The following is a 21,957-nucleotide window of genomic DNA, read 5'->3' as shown; positions in this document are numbered from 1 at the left end:
TCTCTGCCACACTCCAGGGTTGTGTTGTTGATTTTTTTTTTCCCTTGTTGCAGAGAGACATTCAGGTAACTCCACTTCCATTACTAAGATGCCTTGTACGAGAGAAAAGGAGTTTCTTCCTGCTCTTGACTTTCCTTCCGAACTGAAGTGACTGCAAGCAGGTGTGCAGATTGGGAGAGAAGATGGGTTAGAAATGCTAGTACTGTGAACCCTGTAGAATCTCCAACTGAGGGAAGGACTGGTCTTGATTTTCACAGCATCCTATTGTGGTTTATGTGTCAACAGGCATGCACAGTGCCAAGCTCTGCTTCCTCACCCCTTCATCTTCTTACTCAGTGGGTGGCAGGCAGGGGAGTTGGATAAGATGAGATCCTTTTTTTATTTGAATCAACTCCAATAATATTAACTAAAAGCAAGCAAGGCACCGAAGGTTGGTTTTAGAAAGAAATTGTCAGAATGACCTTTTCCCCTGATTTCCCTTCACTGAAGAAATAAAATCCCTGGGATTTTGAGCTATCTACATGATTCAACAGGTAGCCAGAGTTGAGAACTATTGGTCTACACCTACCAAATGAAATCATTCTATTTATTAAGGGCTTTCTAAATATACTAGATGAAAGAGCATTAAGTCAGTCCACATGCTTTGAGTGTATTCAAATAGGCTCTATCTGGAACTCACTCCCAATTCTGGAGCCAGTATTTCAGAGAAGCAGCATCTCTGGCAGGGCAATGGGCACTTACTTCCCTCTTTCCATGAGTATGTTCGTACAAGTGAACTCTGCTGCAAGTGGACTCTGGACCAAAAGGGAGGAAAGTTATCTCTGAAGATTAACACTAAGCCAGATGGATGTGGAGAAATAGAACATTTGCCTCCTACCCTAGAACCCCTTGGACCAGGGTACTGATTATTATGGGATGGTCATATATTATATAAACAAGGATGGTATTTTGTATATGTGTTGTAGGTCTTTTACAAGGAAACTATTGGATGGAACCTCATAATTTTCCCTCTATGGGCTGCCTCATGGGTAGGGATTGAAATGCAGGAAGAGAAACTTCAGGCTTTCACTCCCGTTTTCTATGACACTCCAAGTGTGCGTGTGTGTGCACGTGCATGTGTGTGTGTGTGTTCCCACCCGAGCTTAATGACAAAAGTCCAGCTAACTCTGAGATATTTAGACCTCAGGGAAGACAGGTACCACTTATTTCTTAGGGAGAAGGAACCACACCTCCTCACAGTGCTTCTCTGGTTTGAGCAGGTTCCCCAACTTCAGACTGGGTGTCCAGGGCGCTCTGGACTGATGAGCTGAGGGCAATGCCGGCCATCCCCAGGCAGAGTCACCTTCAGTGTGTACGTAACAGACAGGAGACTGCAGGAATCTAGTCTCCTCACTACTGGACTCGGCTATCTCACCTGCTATCTTTTTATTGTTTAGATATAGTAATAGTTTTCTCTCATTCACCCACACAAATCTAGGAGGCCCAAATGTTTCAGATAATTCTAGATAAAATAAGTGTGGCAGCAATTTATACAAAGTAAGTCATAGTGTAGTCTAGGAAACAGTCCCCACAGAGCAGACATGTATCACAGACACATGGGAAAATTTCTAATATCTTTATAAAGTAGGTCCTCTACACATATAATGCTAACACCAGGTTAGCACCACCCTGGGACCTTTTAATCCTCAGAGGAAATAGAAACTATTGGAAATATACTCCTGAGAAGAAATCAATTTAATTTATAATGTTAATCCCAGACATGTATTTAGAAGCATGACAAAGGAGCCAACTACATTTGTTCATTAAAAAAAATTTAAAAAGCCAAAACTCTACTTTTGTTAAAGTGTATTTTTAATATCACCAAAAATATTAAAAAACTGACAACTGATCTATGGCTAAACTCCTCATGAATAGACACTTTAAATGCAAGTCAATGTGATTACAACATTATATTATTTTTTTCTGCCCGAGCCATGTCCACCTCAACTAACGTCTATTATATAATTTTAGATATCTAAAGTACTATTCAGTCAACATTTTTAGAAGACCTACATAGGCAATACTTTTATGTCTTGAAAACTGTTTAAGAAGTATTCAATTTAACCCTAGTGAGGACATTGAGGGCCAGAGATACAGGCCTATGTTCAACGTCTCCACACATGCCTCACCCAATCCATGAATTTGTTATGTTCTGCCTGCTTACTGGGTGACATGAATGAAGTACATAGCCTCAGAGTCAGGTAGGCCTGAATTCACATTTTACTCTAAAGCTCATTATCTTTGTGTAAATTACTTAAACCCTCCACATCTTGGACCCCTTGTCTGTAAGATGGAGATGCAAAAGCCTGCATTTCAGAGTTGTTACTTAAGATCATTTAGAGTGCTTGGCACACAGTAAGTGCAAGTAGTTAAGTGCTCAAGAAATACGAGTTCCTTACTTTCTTTCTCTAGTTTATTCTTTTATCTTCATTATCCTTTGGATTTTTTACCCAAAGGATTTCTTAAATACCTCATAAATAACTTTTTGGTGTGCTAAGAGATCTTAATAAAAATAACAAAATAAGGAAACTAAGCTTAGGCTTATTATGAAATGTAATGTTAGAAAGACTTGAAATTAGGAATCTTAGTTGTATATTCCCATACATAATAATGACCACCTTCATCCATGGGGAGATACCACACTCAATGTTCATCCCTCCCTGTAAGGCCTGGGTGATCTTGCAGTTACCCTTGTCTTGGAGGTGGGGATTCCCCACAGGAGAAGAGCAACAGCTCTGGACTCAGAAGGAAATTTCTGCTGTCCAGCTGCTGAGAAAGGCTTGGTCCAGATGGGAACTTTTCAAGTGCTGATGGTAAGTGTTGGCCATGAAGACACTGGATGAAAGTAACTTCCCCCTTCATCATTGCTTCCTATTGCCACTTCACCCAGACCATGAGATGCTCACTCTTTCCACCTCTCTTGAGGAATGCCCCACTGATCTTTATCATGTGAGGGTTCACCAGGAGAGGAAATACCTGGTTTCAATTTGGGGACAATTTGGTTGCTGGGCCTGAGCTATTGCATTACTGCCTCCCCCCTCCCCAATTCTCTTATCACCACCACCAACACACACACACACACACACACACACACACACACACACACACACAGAGCAGGTGAGCACCTTGAGTTAGTGAAAGGTAAGATCCTAACAGAAAAAGGGCAAACAAGGAAAGGGCAGGCAAGCCAGGTTCATGGAAAGGGGCACTGCCAATGGAAGTTTAAGTGAGGACCCTGGAAGTCATCCCAAATTGGGGACAGGTGGGGTGATAATCAGACAAACAAGATTTTTACTTGAAACTTTTACAGAACCATGAATTAACTGAAAGCAGCACCAGAATAACTGGCCAATAAAGTAGACAGTAAAAATCAGATAAATCAATCTATGATAATTAGATAAATTTTGAATAATATCTTCAGAAAGCATTATATCTTCAAGTTCATTGAAATGTTTAATACAAATATATCTCCCCCAAATCTAAATTGGGCAAAAACATTTTCATTTTGCCACCCGGTTTCACATCTTATTTTCATAGCTTCTTGTCCCATATTTTGAATGCGTTTATTACGTCACCCTCTTTACATACAATCAGAGCATTGCAATATTTTTTTAATTAAAAAAACACATTTACAGCCCTTTGGCTTATAATCGTATGTCTTTTATTTTTAAAATTCAAAACTTAACATGCAGTTACAAAGGCTTAGTTCTTGAGCAAATATGTCTTCCAACAAATCAGATGCAATATTGAATATTTTCCTTATTCAATCAGTTGGACTTACTTTTCCAGATAAAAATTATTTGAATTTACACACACATTCATGTCTGTCATTTAAATATACCTGGATTTTAAAAGCTTTTTAGATGTTTAAAAGCTTAAGAAATGCCATTTGAAAGAAGGCACTGCAGCTGATGAAAAGGACTGAGGAGTGGAAAGAAGAGCTCTGAAGGAAGACTAGGTAATTATTCTGAAGTATTATTCTATAGAAGATGGTAAATAAGCATCAGCAAGAACATCACCATCATGCAGATGGCTCTCCATCATCCCGGGCCACTTTACCCTCCTAACTCATTTCTGGCACCCTAACAGGATTGTAACTTTCCTTCGCAGGTTACCGTGGATGATTACAGAGTACAGGAAGTTTACCAGATGGCCTTTAAGTCCTTTCAGGCTCATAAAGCTCTGGTACAGACCAGAGGTTGTTGGACCTCTCCCAGTAGTCCTGCCCACATTCCTGAAGGTGCTGGCTGACTTGGAGCCAGATCCAGCGATCGAATATATCTGATGCAATCAATGAAAAAAAATTACTGTTCTTCTCACTTTACAGAAGAAGAAATTGAGGCTTAGAGAGCTCAAGAAACTTGCGAAGTCCACAGGGCTCATTAGTAGAAAAGCCAGGATTCTAAATTATCATCTCTGCCCAGTGACATCCATGCCAGTTCCACCTCAAATCAGCACCTTCCACCCAATGCAGAACCCAGCTCAGGTTCTCTTCTTATTGGTTCTTTGAACTATCTCTGTCCTTACCTGAGTGGCTCCAGAGCCTGATGTGATGGCAAACTTATACTTTTTCCCATGTTCTTCCTCTCTTCTCTGGGTGATTCTGGATGATAATGGTGTTAGCTGGTGAAAGGCGAAGTGAGTTGAGGAAGATGAAGTAACTAGGCAGGGCTAAAACTGCTTTACCCCAGCACCCTGGGGTCTTTCTATACATTTCAGGAGGAAGTGAGATGCCTCCAGACATAGGCCAATGTATAAAGGAGCAGGCCAGCAACCTCTGTGACTCACCATTTCCACAGGAACCACACCCGGGGCAACGTCCAACCCAGTGGTCAATCACCCCAAAGGCCCTCTTCACTAGGTGAAGATGTTATTGGGCCTGCATTAAATCCACCTACCACTACCATGAGATGGGCAAGTTCCTGACCGCAGGCCGTGGGGCAGAATTCCGAGATTCTGGAAGCTCCACTGACCTGAAGCCAATGCCCGGTGTCCTCAAAAGAAACCTCTGGAAATTTCTGATGCCCTGTTCAGGCCACACACAGGGAAGGTGGGGTTTGGAGGTGAGGGCCACAAAGGAGCAATGAGCCTACCCATGTGACCTTGGGAAACTCATATCCCCAGGGAGCACATGCCCTCATACACACAATAGCTTCCCTCACAGGCCACTGCAAGAACTTTCAAAAGAGCAAGAACTCACCGCTTGACAATGGAAGGAACGTTAGGAGCCCGCATGGAAAGTGGGGAGAATCCAGCCCCGCCAAAGGGTGAGGGGATTGTTTGTACAGGGATCAGTCCCAGCAGCATCATCTGTTGGTGAGCTCACTTGGTTAAGGACATTTCATATGGGATATGTCAGACATTGTTTAAAAAAAGAGAAAAAAAACTGTCAAGGACATTTCCCATGCAGGGTTGGTCACATGAAGCAGCCACAGGTGACCCAAAAGGTTAGGAGCCCAAGACCCTCCAAGTTCACGGGTTGTGGGCACAGGGGCCCAGGACTTTGCTTGGGTAAGAATTGGGTTAGCCAGTGCAAGGAAAATCTTTGGGCTCAATAAAAGTTTCTAGATTATTTTCCCCCCATACCTTACATATTATCCTCCATCCTCATTTAAAAATATACATAAATACATATACACAAAATACGCGCTGCATAAGTAGTCTATATCTGAAGATTTCATTCATTTGGGGAGGTATGGGGTTGGGCCAGGACAGTGAATACTACAAAGTGCTCTGGCTGCAACAGTGCTGACATGACCATGTTGCAAAGAGAACAGCAGGAAATTGTTCTGAGAGATGCCCTCAGACAAACTATATCTCCACCAATGAAAGAAATACAGTCATCAAAAGACTAACAATTACCCTACTGTAGGTCAAAATATTCCACAAAGTGGATCTTCTTTGAGATTTTTTGACCCTGTAAGGAAGAATTTTAGATACACAGCATATTTCCTCTTAATGTTATCCAAAGAAGAAATAAGCACTTAAATAGAAGAAGCTTAATTTGGCTAAATAATTACTCATTTATATTTTCATTGAAATAACTTTTAACATTGATATAACTTTAAACCTAACGTGTTTAAGGTCTCTTCCCACTCCGAGGCCACTAAAGTGATTGTTAGAAAACATGAGAGTAATTTCCTCTATGTACAACCCTCAACAGCTCCCCAGAAAAAAGGCTGAGCTCTTTTGCATGCACATAGTCCCACCCAGCCTGTTTCACCTCTTCTTTCCACTGCAACTGAAATAAGTTCTGTTCTTTCTTCTGAATTGCCTTTCTCTTTTATCTGTACTCTAAACATTCATCCTTCAAGATTCTGTTTAAATATTGCCTGTCTTCCTGATAATTTCTCATTGCCAATAATGTTAATTAGTCCCCCTTTTGTGTCCCCAGTTTATAACCTAGCGTATATACCTTTTGTGTCCCCAGTTTATAACCTAGTGTATATACCTCGTGATGTCGTTAATGATTTATTTGCCTGTCTCTGCCACTACATTGCAATCTTAGCAAACAGGAGCTTGGTATTCGCTAATGTATACCTCTAGAACCTAGCACAGACTATTACAAGTATTGTCTAAGCATCATTGTGCTGTAAAATAAAAAAACAAAATGCCTCTCAGAATTTTCGTGAAGATTAATATTGTATGAGCAAGAAGTCTAGCTGTCTAGCATGTAGTACATATCCATTAAAAGTATTAATATTATATGTTTGTTAAATGAATACTTGAATCTCATTTTACCAATTTGTACTCACATAGACACGTAGAAAGTTCACTTGTTTAAATTTGTGCAAAGCTGACCCAGTAAAAGAAGGCAGTTTGGAGGCAGAGCCTCAGAATGAGTTCTAGAATGTTTGGGCCTCTATTCTGACTCTCTTTGCCTCTGTGGCTCAGCTTCCCAACTCTACAAATTAGCCATAAGCATTAGTCACCGGCCCACCCCACAAGGCAAGCAGGTCCAGGAGAGCTGGCTGATAACATTCCTGGAGTTCTATAAGTAGCACGGAGAACTTACTATGAGGCAATGGCAGTGGCAGACACGAAAATAAATCAGAATTTTCCTGGCTCTCACAGAGCCTATAATTTCACACAGGCGACAGAGATATACACAAGGGACAGTAACACAAGCTAGAATTTGGTGACTGTTATAAGAGAGATATAAGCAAAATACAGTTACAGCACAAGAGAAAGAGGAATTTTATCTTAGGGATTGAGAGGTAGGGACTCAGGTGTATTTTGCGCCCATCCTAAGCCTTGTGTGGTAATGGGTAATCACATTTAGTTTTCATAATATTGTGAGTTAAAGAGTATTAGTCCATCTTAAAAATGAGTATGGTAACGTGGAGAGTATGAGTAACCTGCCTCAATCATACTGACAGTACATAAGGCTACAAACGTGGGTCTTCCCAATTCTGATGCTAACACTGTGAATGACACCAACCTGACCTCAGCCATAGAGAAGCAGTGAGACAACAGTGGGGAGGATTGAGTGTTCCAAGTCGAAAGGACCACGTAGACAAAGATCCAGAGTTGAAGAGAGGGATGGCGTGGGGTGTAGAAGTGGAAGGAGGAAATCATGCCAGACAAAGGCTGGTAGACTAGGAAACTGGGCCCAGATAGTGGAGAACTTTGAGTTTCAGTCTGAAGACAATTTTTAAAACAACAATAACAATACACTAATAATGACACTACTTTGTGGTCATTTTAGTGCCTCTCTTATGAACAACTTAAAGATACTTCAAAATCTATGATGTCAAATTCTTGCTGCCATTTACCCCATTTTATGGATTGGAAAACTGACAACAAACTTGTGCAAAGTCATGACACAAGAGTCACCTTGAACACTTAGTTAGTCCCCAGCACTCTAAAATATTCTATATAAAACTTGAATCCTGAGCCTCAGTTTCCTCATCTTGAAAATGAGACAATGACATCTACAGGGTTATCTTGAAAAGCTTTTCAAACTTTACAAGATAGCACAGAGTAGGATGTGCAGATAGGGAGATAAGCAAATATTTCCTATAATCCTGGAAATGTCATTAGGGTCCCTTGGAATAGGGTTCTAATGTTCAGAGAGATTTTTCTGGAAGAGAAAAATCTGCAACTTAATGAGGCTGGGCTGGTAGGTGCTCAGAAGAGGAAACCACCACCTTTGCACATCTGAACCACTAACAATGACTTTTGTTGCTGAATGTGCTACTTTGCTCCTACTAGTAAAATCTTGTCAAACAGGAAACAGGTTTTTAAGGCAACGGGGTCCCTGTGAGTTCAAACTTCTGTTTTCGAATGTTCTTACAAGATGCACAATTGGCACAGACTTACAGGAAATATTTAATTGGAATCGGAAGGCGCTGGCTCCTCGGGCCTTGTTTTATATTGTCTGCAAGCTCCTGCTGGAATGGCTTTGGTGTATAAGCACCAGTCACTCATTTTTATATTTGCCAGTGGGAAGTGAAACCTACACAGACTCCAAGGGTGGCTTAGGGGCACAATACAGTCTCCACAGGGTTAGGAAAAGAAAGAGGAAGAAAGAGTGTCATGTGAGAATTACTTTTAGAGAAGAGAAAGGCTGAGACTGAACTTCAAGTGACATATTTATGAGCTCAGTATCGCTTGCTTGTGCTGATAAGCATTGGTCACTCAAGGAAGGAAAAGTCACCTTTGTGTATATAAAATATACAAGATTCATAGTCTGAAAAGACTGAACAGGAAAGCATTAGGTAAATAGAGGATATCCCTTAAAGTATGATGTGAAAATTAAATTACTTTAAGAAGGAAGAAGGGAGGTGTTTCTTTTTGAGTCAATTGTCAGATAACTAATGACTCCTTCATTTGAAATCAAGGTTACCTGGTTTTCAGACTTTCGTGGCCCAAATCTGAGAATGCAAGGAAAAGGAATTCCTTTTCCTAAGAAAGGCCTTTCAGTCCCCCTTTTGTGTGTTCCCCGCCTGGCCTCAGGGTGAGAGGACCAGTTTTAGAGTCAGCTGGACAGAGTTTAGTCTCTCAGATCTGCCTCTAACTAATTCAATGAGATTGGGCAAATCACCTGATTCTCCAAGTCTCCATTTCATTATTTGCAAACTATAGATAATAATAACACTTTTCTCTTTGGATTGTATGAGGATAAGATAAGAAAGTGCACTACAGTTGCCTGCCACAGAGCCTGGCATTTTGCAAGCATTCCGTAAAGGTAAGCTCTTGTTATCATTATACCATAGCCCACTGGTTTTGCCGTTGTCAACCTTGGGACATTCAGAGTTTTGCAATTATCCCAACTAAATGTCAAAAATTCTTCCATGCACTCAGAGAAATAGATTTAATTTTAAAATCCATGTACAAGTCCAGAGCACTTCAGTAGGTGAGGATGGGTGCGGGATAGAAGATTTCCTGGAAATTCTAGCATGGTTGTTTCCCAACCTCAGACTATTTAGTCCATGGAAATTATTTCCTTCCTTCCTCCACCTCAAACCTTAGTTTTAAGAGTATTCCTCTTCGGTTTTTCAAGTATTCAGTGGCTTCTGGATTAGGCCTCCCAAAGTAGACATAAGTCCTTCTGTCTTACTCCAGCTACCCCTAAACCTTCTCCTGTGCCTTATTCCCCACTTCCTCTAGGAACTTGCAGGATTCTGGTCTGATAACATATCTCCATTAGCACTGGGCTTTGCATATCTCAGGACCCACCCTCACCCTCAGTATATTCACCTCTATAATCCACTAACTGACCAGTCCCCATTCAGCACAATGTAGGTTCCTGCATGAAGATGGTTTGTGACAAATGTTCTTCCCTCAGGCTGGATTAGACAAGATATTCTCAAAAAGGAAAAAGGCAGGGAAAAAAGTCCTTATCTCGGTAGAATTCTCTATCACACAGGATGACTTCCTGTGGGTTTGCATCCACCAAGTAAGTATATTCTTGGAAGTCCCCTTTCAGTGTCTCCTGCTTGTCACTGAGCCGACTGCATGGAGTGAAAGTTACTCAGAGAAGCCGATTGTTGAGTTCTGTTATAAATTACCTTTTCCCTCCTCGAGCCTCTCTAAGATCTCTTCTACAGTAAAATACATTTTTAGTTTGAGTTTAAGCCACTGTCTCATAATTCCTCTCAGGAGATTCACCGGAAATGAAAACCTCAGAAGCATCCTAACAGTTCTCTTTACCTCATATCCCACAGTGTATTAGCAAACCCTAATTTGCCTTCATTTATTTTTATAACCCATCCACTGCTCATCCCCTCTCCCGTTAGTGCCCTGGTCCAGGCCACTATCATCTCTTCCCCGGTTTGCTACAAAAATCTCCTAACTGGGCTCCGTACTTCTATCCTGCCCCTCCTGATGTATTTCTACACAGCAATCAGAGGGGTCTTGTTAAAACTTAAGTCAGCGCATGCCACTTCTCTGCTCAAAACCCTCCAATGGCTCCCAACCTCATTCTGAGTAAAAGATGAGTCCCTATACCACAGGGCCCTATACCACCCAGCCTCCTTATGCCTCTCTCATCTCATCTACTCTGTCACCCCCTTACTCAGTATTTCTGCAGCCACACTAGTCTCCTTTTGGCTCCTCAGACATGTTAAGCATGGCCCCCACCTCAGGGCCTTTGCGCATTCCATCTGCCTGGGTGGTTCCTTCTCCAGATAGCCAGATGGCTCACTCCCTCACTTCCTTTAGCTCTTTCTTAAAATTTTGCCTTTTAAACAAAATCTTCCCTGGCTGCTCTATTTTAAATTGCAACCCTTGCTCTCATATCCTATATATTCGTTTCTTTCTTTATTTTTTACCATACCATATGTCATCCCTTACAAGGATAAATTCTTTTTCCCCTTCTTAAATCCACCCTCTCTCCCCCAGTAACTTCTATCCCTGACCCATGGATATTGTCTTTTCCCTTAAGAACTGGATCTCTGAAGGTGGGGTGTCTCCTCCCACATGCACGTGGTGTGCACCCGGGGCCTGGCATGACACTCCCAGAGCACTTGGGGGGCCTGGCACACCGGAACCAGGCGCACCCAGGGTATGGTTCATGGCTCCACCTGGGGCACGAACCCAGGGCCCTCTTCATGCAAAGCAGACATACTAACTACACTATAGAGCCACCCCCAAGAGGATAGATTTGATCATTTATTTTGTTGATTTTACATCTTATCCCACTGAATCTTACTAGATTGTAAGTTCCAGGAGGGCAGGGGTTTTGTCTACTTTGGTCCCACATCTCCAGTGCCTAGAACAATGCCTAAGGTCCAGTAGATGTTCTAATTATATTTGAGCTCAATAAATGAGTGCATAGGATGAACGCCCTTTATTCAATCTCTTGGTTCTGTGTGGGACTGACATAGTCATTCCAGTGAGAGTAGAAGTCAGATAGAACTGGTCTCGAATCCCATTGTCCACCATTTCTGAGCTTTATGATCTTGAGCAAGACACCTAAACCTCAAAGTCTTGGATTCTCATCAGTTAAAATGGGAATGTTAATGGCAGCCACCTCATAAGATTGTGTGGCTAAACCACTTATAAAAAGTCCTTTGTCCAGTACGTCAATAAGTGCTAGATATATTTGTTATTATTATTATTCTCAGATGTCATAAACACCCATAGTGAAACTCTTCAGGAAGAAAAAGAATATGAAATCCTTTTTTAACTAACTACCAAATAAAAGAGTAGCTGCAGCTAAGGAACCTGTTGGATTTCTCATTAGAAATTGCTGTAGTCTCAGTATTATAAAGCACACCATCAATAACTTCCTCAGAGAAGCAAAAAAGGGCATGGCAGGAAATAGGAAAATGTTTTCCAGCCACTGCAAGTTACAAGATAGACTCCATTCATTAATCAAGTATTTTCTTCTTCCAGTGGGGTAATCTCAAGTACATGACACAAGATAAACACAGAACCGTGCTCCATTAAATTTATGAAAGGATGTTGTTTATTTTTATCACATTTATTAGACTTGAAAGATATCCTTTAGTTCTCAAATCAACATTAGCATCTATGTTTATTTCTTGGTTGCTGAGTGCTTCAACAAATAATAAAAGGCTGATCTCTCACCTCTTGCCAGGCTAGTCACATGCCAGAGGGCAGAGTGTTTAGGATGGGTAGGATGGTGGTACACCGCACTGATGCATTGGGGTTTTGAAACAGCCTTTTCTGGTGGTTTAAGGCAACCTAACATTCTGTGAGATTCAGAAAATGGGAGTGTTTTATTTGCCAGGAGAAGTAGGCCTCTCATCTGTGGTAACAGCACTACCCATAATTCAGAGTTTTGTGCTCTGCCACTGTCTATGCTAGGAGTAGCCAAGAAATAACCCTAACAATCCTTCTCCAGCCCCCTGCCCTCTCTCTTTCCCTCCGGAGAAGTCTAACAAATGCAGAGGTCACGGTTGAGACAGTGGAAGGGTAGCCGTACACGCGTTCCTTCCTAGCACCGAGATTCTGTCTGGCAGTGCTGCTACGCCCTCACGCATGTCCTTGTCTCGGAGACCCTCTGCTTTATTTCTAAGCTGAAAAGGGGATAACTGAGTTGTTAGGCAGTGAGGATTTCTCCATCTTTTATCCTTTACTACTCTCTTCATAACAAAAGTATCAAAATTACTTTAACTCCAAATAAAAGTAAAACTGGAATCTTAAACATGTTACCTTTTTCTTTTTTTAAGATGTTTTGGCAGGATTTTTGATAAGAGAGGCACAAGGATGAATGCCCTAGGATTCAAATGTTCTCCAAATCCTAAGAAATGGGCATGACATGACTAAATTACTGAGTACTGAGTGAGGTAGCCCTGGGTACTTGGAGATTTCTGTGTCTTGCTGCTCAAAGAACCTCTGCTTTTAGCTAGGTAATTCTGCAAACTCCCTCCCCCGCCTCCCCCCCCCCCCCCCGCCATTCCACTACCATTTTCAGTAAATGTCCTTCCCAAAAGATTTAGTCCAGGACTAAGTCAGTGTCTCCCCTCCTTCCCCCGACACACTCCATCCTCATTGGTATTATCGAACCTCCTCGACCTACTGTTCATAGTAAAATCAAGGTTTCTGGACATTCACACCACAGTGAAGACTGGAACAGAAGCCCACAATCAGATCTTCCAGGAAAGTCACGGCTCCCCACGCAGTATGAATTAATGAGTCTCCCCAAAGATACCTAGTCTGTTCCTAGAAAAGGCCCCCCTGTAGTGGGATAAGGACCAGCTTTCTAGTCTGAAACCTGATGGCCACCACAGCTTTGGAGTTAGAACCGTAACAAGTCGATGACCAGTGTCTGAAAAAGATAGTCTTTTACCTTCTAAGAAAAAGTGAGTTCTTTGCATTTCACCTGAAAGAAAAGGTCACCCTGGTGAAACAGGACACTGAAAAATTGACATTCTTAACTTATGCCTGGAAAGGCTCTCGTCCCTGGTGAGAGACACTTCATGATTAAAACAACTTTTAAGACTGATAGAAGGATGTTTGAAACTTCCTGGCTGCGCTAAGAATGCAATGACTTGGGGAACTATGTCAGGCTGGGTTTCTATTTTTCCCTTTTGTTCTCTAATGACATTTTGGGGATGAGCTCGGTATGCTGCAAAACACATTAGATTCGTACTGCAGACTCGTAGTTTCACCTTGTAAATGTGGCTCCATCAGCCCCAGCCTCAGCTGTAAAATGGAGAGATGTCTTAATCATAAGCTTTATGATCCCTTCTTGCCTCAAAGTTCTACAATTCTGTGGAAAGCAATTATTTCCTCCATTATGCTTTCTGTCCTGGAGTGAGGTCATCAGAGTGGTAACCAGTGGCCCCCCGGAAGGTCTCCAGAACTGAGTGTCCACCACACTCAGAATGTCTGTCCTGCAGAGGTCAGCACTACATGACCCACCCAGAACCCCCGGGAAGGAAGGAGGTTCCCCAGTGTTAGAAACCCCACCTGAAAGAAGACTCCTGTGCCATTACTGTAGTATCGCCCCTGGTTTATTAATCAGAGACCCTGAGATGGGGCCTTCCTTGTCTAACAACTTGGTCATTTAATCACACTCTTTCTTTTTTTTTTCCAACTACCAAGTTCTTTCCCCTGAAACTAAACATGAGGAGTAGTTGTGGATCAGAGGCACAAGAACAAAGGACACCCTCCCCCAGAGAGGAAATACAGAAAGGATTATCCTTTTTCAAAGGTGCAATAATGAAATATTTTCCTTCCTTTGGGCAGGCAATTTTATCAGGGTTCACTGCAGGGGGAACAAGATGCTATTGTCTTGATTTAATTGCCATAATATCTCCCCTCCTCCAAATGATCGTTCAGTTAGCTGCTAAATGCTTTCTGCTTGAAGGTGAAATCCCTTTCAACTTGGCCCTTTTCATCCTGCCCAGGCACCTCATGGGCCTCAGAGGAGACAATCCTTGCTTTTGCCCATTGTCTACTTCCTTCCTTGAGTTGATGGGCGCTGGCTCCCAGGGCTCTGGAAGACTCTTTCTCACCCTGTAATCTTTACTCCTTACCTCCACAGAGCATGGATTCTAAACTAGTATAAGGGAGCAGCCTCCACAGTCCCTACAAAAGTCACGGAATTCCAACACTAGAGTCCTTTCTGGCTCTTTGCTGGGAGCTCGCCAGTGCAGTGAAGGGAGTCCAGGAGTGGGGACACACAGGAGGAAAATTCTGCCATGAAAAGCCTGACCTTCTGTCCCTTAGAGTGGAGGAAAGGGAAAAGTGGAGAGTAATCTGCAAGGAGCTCTGCTGGCCAGAGCTTTCGTGACCTGGTTGTTCAACCTCTGCAGACCCTCTTCCTCAATGCTCTTGCTAGACGGTAGCCAGCTGTCCCCTCAGACAACAAAGTCAGATTGGCTCTACCAGGACAGGGCTAGGCAAGTAGGTGGCCACTGCCGTTATCTCCTCCACCTTCTTACTAAGAGAAAGTGGAGACAAGCTTCCAGGCATCATAGCCGCCTGCCTGCCACTCGGGGAGCCTTATTTCCACAGGAATTGAAGAGCAGAGGAACTCAAAAGACAGTCAGGTGGTATGTAATCTCACCAGTAGAACAATAGGAAATCCTAATATCAAGCAGACAGATAGCAGGAGACACTTGCATACAGAGCCACACTTTGTTCCTGGCCCAATTCTGAGCTTTTTTGATAACTGAACCCATGACTAATGTCCCTCCCACCCCATTCACCACCCCTCAATCATGCATACTGCTAAAGAAGACTCTTAGATCTCAGGTTAGAACTTCAACCCAATACTGAGTTAATAAATTCCTAAAGGTCAAAGAAGCCTTAATCATGAGATTGCTGTTTATTCCCATCATGGTAAGGATTCCCCGCCCACTCCACCCATCTCATTCTGCAACAAGGAGAAGAGGATTGAGGTCTCTAGATTTTTTTTTTTTTTTTTTTAATCAGGACTTTCTGCTTGAGAGCTTCTCTAAGCCAGCCTGTCAGGACAATGGTTGGGCACGTGTGTTTCAACAGCCTCGTTCCTGGTGCACCGTGAAACTTACAGGAAGACCAGACCTCTGTGTCACCGTTACCCTGACATGAACAAGCCCAAGGAGAGAGCAGGGTTAAATGTCAAGAAACAAGCAGTTTTGAGGTATTTTCTTCTTGTGGTATTTGGTTCTTTGGAAGTCTGAAAAGCTCAGAAAGACTTAGTCAAAAATACATATAGAAGTGAGGGACTTTCTAACACCGTCTTCCACTTTTTCAATTGAAGTGCTCCTTTTACCAGAACTGGATTTCACCTAAGACATTTTATACCTCCAGACAAAAAACAAAAAACAAAACAAAAAAAAACATCAAAATAAATAAAAAATAAATAAAAATTTTAAAGCCGACTCAAGAAAAAAGAATCTATTTCCTCCATTTTGGCTGGAAAAGAATATGATACACCATCATCTTTAAATCTTTATTGTGGGGCATTAAACATACATCATAAACTACCCAGGATAAAACCAGTGGCATCTACCTATGTATCAACCCACTATGGTGCAGGTACTTTGATCTAAAGGGATTTTCTCAAAAGCTCTTTTGAGTCAAAGAAAAGTTGCATAGGGTCATGCCTACCAAAGCTCTTAGGATTTTGACTGTAAAGAAATCCTGGCCTTTAGTGCCTTCTCCAGCCTGTGTGACCAGCTCAGAAAGTAGAATGATAGTCACTTTATTACATGAAGACCCCCTGAGCCAAGGATGACTCAAGCCTAAAGAGGCTCCCATCTTCCACCTCAGTGACATCTAGCCACCATTCACATTTAACACAGAAATGCCCACAGAGGCACCGACAGTCGTTAGTTGCTCTGAGAATGGATATGTGGTTAGAATGGAAAGAGGTCTTAGTTGTAAAATATGGCTTGGACTTCCAGTATAAAATGAGTAAGTCACAAAGACGTAATGTACAGAATGGTGACTATTGTTAATAATACTGTTCTGTATATTTGAAAATCGCTAAGAGATCTTAAAAGTTCTTGTCACGAGGAAAAGAATTTCTAACTATGCAATGTTAACTTATTTTGGTAGTCATTTTGCAATGTATACATTTATTAAATAATTACATTGTATACCCACAACTAATACAATGTTATATATCAATTATATCTCAATTAAAAAAAAATACAGGCTTGGAGCTGAGCTTCATTTCATAAGAATTATGTTGCCCATTGAGCCTTTCCCTGACAGCAAACCAGGAGGCAGGAGTGTGGGGAGGTGCTGATTCCCCACCCGGCCCCAGCCTGACCCCACTGAGAAAGTGTACACATCTACCCCAGACACACTCCGAACTCCAAGCTGAAAAGAGAGAGGGAAGGGTCAGTGAGTGCCCTTACTCTGAGTCTTGATCTGAGATAGTATTTTGCTAAACCTCTCTGATTTTCTTCTCCAATACCTTTCGTATTTAAGATTTCCCAACTGGCTTCCATTCGGGCCTCCTCTCCTTAGACCACCACAAATGAGCCCATCAGTGAACCACTATTTTCGAGCTGTGACCTTTCTGACTAAGGGGTTGGGTTCTTCTCAGGAGGTAGATCTGCTAAGTGAGAAGAAAAAAAGCAGATGAAAGGGCAGAATTGACAAGTTTACCCTTTAAACCACACACCAAAGTTTATATGCCTTTCTGTATTTCGATCCTTGATTGAAAGTTCATTTGCAGCCCTGCCCATAAAAAGATGTTAAATACTGCCCCCCTAAAAAAGCAAAGCTATTAGATCTGAGAATCAGATCCTATTTTAATGTTACCTGACAATAAAATGGTAAACAATGATGAAGTTCCCACGGACACTAACTGCTGGTTCCCTCTTGGAATCATGCCGGTCACTCCCAGGGAGGCTTAAAACAGTCTGTTACTTCTGCTAAGAAAGTAGACAACTCAGCCCTTCCAGACAACTGGTTATCCATTATTTCCCAGAGATGAGGATGTCCCTTGATTGTTTTTCAAAATTCTGAGTCATTCATCTATATGTATTTTTCTATTACCGCTTACTTTTCCACTCACAATTTTTTTCATATACATAAAGTAACATTACCTACAAATTTCATTTCAGAAAAAAATTTTAAGCATCAGATTTGTATCCTTTTCTTTTCACCCCACCCAGTACACTTTTTCACGATGACTGGTTTATTCTGCAAACTCTTTTTTTTTCTTTTCTTTTTTTTTACAAGCTCTGGCCTTTCTGCTGCTCTCCAGAGCATAGTCACATCTTGGTTCTCCTTTTGCTTTTCCTTATAACAAGGAGGTATTAGTTCCCCTTTTGTAGAAACCTAGAACTATCACTGACCTCTTTCATCATGAGGTTAATACTTTTATTTCCTCAAACTATCTTCCAGGTTTTTGTTTCTGTTAAATACTTTTTAAATCATAGAAAATTGAGTTTCTAATTCTAGACATAGTGTTCCTGGTATTTATGTGTTGTTCCCCACCACCACCACCACCACCCAACACACCCCCACCCCCACCCCCAAAAAAGTGGAGAGGGGGTGAGTAGTAAGAGAAGTTTTAATACCTAAGCATAGATTGGGTTTCAGCTGGTACTGCTCTATCTCATGAAGGGTTTTAACATCTTGCTTTCAAAAATGTGTTCTCAAAGAGTTTAATAGTAAATGGTTAAATACTTTTTATGCTACTCTTATTAAGCAAGTTCCATAATTAGCCAACTTGTATCAGGAGAGTTTATAGCCAACATTTGTTACTTTAACTATAATTTGGTTATTTAACACAAGGCAATGGCTCCAGTCTGTAGGCCAGAGCCATGAATAAGAAGCAGGAGACTGAGTCGCAGCCCCGACACCATCTCAATTCACTGTGTCACTACAAGTACTTCATTTAGCTTACCGGGTCTGTCTCTTCATGCAGAATGGACTTTCTTTCTACTTACCCGCAACTTAAGGCCATCACAAGATTAATAGAAGAGTGCTTGCAAAGTGCTACAAGAAAGAAATGGGAATCATTCATTTACTTGTTCAGTCAGTGCTTCATGTGGACCCAACGTATGTATCAGACACCTAGCCTGGAACGGGGATAAGGAGATAGAATGGAGCCTGGAGCCTTAGACTGTCTGCTGTGTCATCAAATGGGCCTCAATCAGGTCAGAAAAGTGCATGGTGGTGACAGCCACAGGGGAGGAGAAGGGACTACCTCGAGTGGCCCTAGTGATGAAGGCAGAAGTTCGTGTGAGCAATGGTCCTATTGTAAATCGTCTGAATTGTTGTCCCGATAAGTGTGCTTATCATTGTTAAATGATTACCAAATAAAAAAATCATCATTATTAATTTTAGATTGGGATAACAGACACTGCAGCCTGAGAGATGACCATCTGACATGTTGTGGGTTAAGCCAACTGAATTTATAACAATTGGTGTGGAACATCCATCAGTTCCTTTTTATAGATTTCATGTGATATGAAATATCAAAATATTCACTTCAGAGAAGGATTTGGCTATGAGAAAACATGGTAAAAGATCATTTAAAGTTGTAATAGAGATTCGTGGAAAATGCTTTTTCACATTACTATATGACTTCACTTTGCTATTTTAAAAAAGCAATAAACTCTTTAATCATCTCAACTGGGAAATTTAAAAATCAATCTAATCCATTAAAAACCCTGCTATAGTTAGGCTCTTAGTCCTATGTGTACCTAGAGCCTTTAAGATATATTCAGACAGAACTTAAATAAAACACGTACCCTAGAGTTTTTCACTGGGGAGCCCTGCTCTGCTCCCCACCCTACCCCCACTCCACCCCACTCCCACCTCACCCCGACCCAGAGGATTTCTCCTGACTGATATGAGGGAATGTGCAGCACTTCTAGCTGCCACATCCAGGATTGAATACAGACATGTGGAGAGCCGGGGATCACTTCAGTTTGGTTAGGTCAGGAGGTCTCAGGTCCCCAAGACCAAAGCAGGATAAGAAGGGCTTTAAACACATCTTATTTATTCTGATAGTGTCTATTTACATATCTGCCACCGCACACTAGACTATCTCCTTGAGGGTAGGTACTTCATTCAATCAATCACATTTACCTCTAGCTTCGAGCTCTTGGCATTTGGTAGCTGCTAAAGAACTGTTGAACTGAACTGAGGTCCAAGTCCCGGGAGGCCCAGAGTCAGATGGTCCCAGCAAGGCTTCCACATCTGCCTGGAGGAGCCGTAGTGTTCTCCACGTTGGAGGTGAGGTTCATCCTCCCACCTCCTTCCCCTAACTGATACTGTGAAGAAGGTGCTTCCAACTATCTACAGAAACTTAACTCCAGGACATCCTGTGTCCCTTCTTTGAACACTCCCAACATCTCTAACCACAACAATTAGGTCTTTGGAGCTCTATGCAGCCCAATTCCCTGGTTTTCTAATTCCTAATATCCTCTCTGAATGAATGATAGATGGTGGGGTTTAAAGTTCTTACTCCCCTTTTCTTCTTGAGTAAGACCCATGGGGCACAATGAGAAGCCTCATAACCTGAAATCAGTGCTTAGAAGGACCCTATGCTTGGCCCAGTGCTCTGCTGTTACTCTTTTGAAATTCTTAATGCTTTTTGAATAAGAGGTTTCATGTTTTCATTTGCACAGGGTCCTGCAAATTATGTAGTCAGTCCTGTCTCTCAGGCACAGGACATTAGCAAAGAGAAAATGTAAGGGCAAAATCAAAGTATGCGTATCAAACAATGTCTTTAAAGAGAAAAAACACCCCAGATTAACTTCCATCGTCAGCCAGCTTGTAAACAAGAAATACCTGTAAACGGAAATTTGGTGGAAATGAATCTTCTTGGAGGAAAAGTGATGAGCACAGAGAACGTATTCTTTGTTGCCTATAACACTTTTTGAGTTTAAAGAGGTTTGTTGAAAGGAAGCATAAAGATATTTTAAATTCTAAAGTTGTGGTGATAGGGTAGTGAGATGAAGGAGGAAATTATTTTACCTTAATTTTTTTTAAATTAACCATTAATTTAATGGTAACAGACATTTCAAGGAAAAATCACAGGCTTCAAAGAGACCATGAATGGAAGGTAACATAAAACACGCTATGGAGTTAACCTGAGTCAGGAAACTTGTCATATTTTATCCCCACAGTTCCAAAAAGAAGAAGAAAGAGGAGGAGGAGGAGGAGGAGGAGGAGGAGGAGGAGGAGCAAGTAGAAAGGAGGATAGGAGGTAGGTAGATTCCTTACTTCTGTCTTCTTATCCTTATTACTCCCGCCCGCCTCCCTCCCTCCCTCCCTCCTCCCTCCCTCCCTCCCTCCCTCATCCCTCCCTCCCTCCCTCCCTCCATCCTCCCTCTCCCCATGATTACAGAGATGAGAATCCAGGAAAACTTGGCTAGTTATATCTTCAATGATTATCAAAGGAGTCTTAAGTGTTGCAAGGAAAAATTACTTGAAATTTCTGGAGGGATTTTGTAAGATGTGTGTCTGTGTGTGTTTTTCCAGGTTAAATTTCTAAGCTACAGAGAGAAAGAAAGAAAGAAACAGCCTTCAATATCAAATAAAGGGAAATGAGAGTCAAATTATCAAGTGTTCCAGTGTAGAAATTCTTTCTAATTAGAACATTCTTTACACCTGTCCCCATGGAGTGCCTTTCATCAAAGTTGCCATAGAATTTTTCATCACTTTCTATGACGAATTTTTCAGCATTTGCTCATCTTTTAAATACTTTTTAAAAACAATTTTTTTACTTTAAAATAGTTTTAAACTTACCAAAAAAATGTTACAAATGTCATACAGAGTTTCCAAATACTTTTCAGCCAGTTTCCCTGTTATTAACATCCTTCACTGTGGTTCTTTTGTAACAGCAAAGCAACCAACACTCGTCTATTACTATCAACTAAACTTCATGCTTTATTCTGATCTCATTACTTTTTCCACTAATATCCTATCTCTATTCTAGGATCCCATCCAGGATACCGAATTGCATTTAGTTGTCATGTCTCTTTAGTCTCCTCTGGTCCGTGACAGGTTATCAGACTTTTCTTCTTTGTCGATGATATTGATAGTTTGAGGAGGACTGGTCACGTGTTTTGTTAAATGTCCCTCAATTCTATCTGATAATTTTCTTATGGTTTTTTGTATAAGTCTATCTGATAATTTTCTTATGGTTATACTGGAATTATGGATAAGACCACCACAGAGGTAAAGTGCCCTTCTCATTACATCACATTGAGAGTACATGCTATCAACACAACTTAGCATTGATGATATTGACTTTGATCACCAAGCCAAGGCAGTGTTTGTCAGATTCCTCCACTTTAAAGTTACCCCTCCTCCCTCTTTCTTGCCATATTCTGCCCTTTGGAAGCAAGTTATTAACCAGAGTCCACACTCGAGATGGGGAGGGCCAGGAGAGGAAATTAGCTCCACTTCCTAGCAGGAAGAGTATCTATGTAAATCATTTGGAATTCTTCTATAGGAAATATTTTCCTCTTCTCCCCTTAATTATTTATAACAGTATGGATTCATGGATATTTATTTTATACTTTGGGTTGTAACAGA

Source organism: Rousettus aegyptiacus, unplaced genomic scaffold (assembly GCF_014176215.1).
Source record: "Rousettus aegyptiacus isolate mRouAeg1 unplaced genomic scaffold, mRouAeg1.p scaffold_m13_p_12, whole genome shotgun sequence".
Lineage (NCBI taxonomy): Eukaryota > Metazoa > Chordata > Mammalia > Chiroptera > Pteropodidae > Rousettus > Rousettus aegyptiacus.
Note: the sequence above shows the minus strand (reverse complement) of the source record.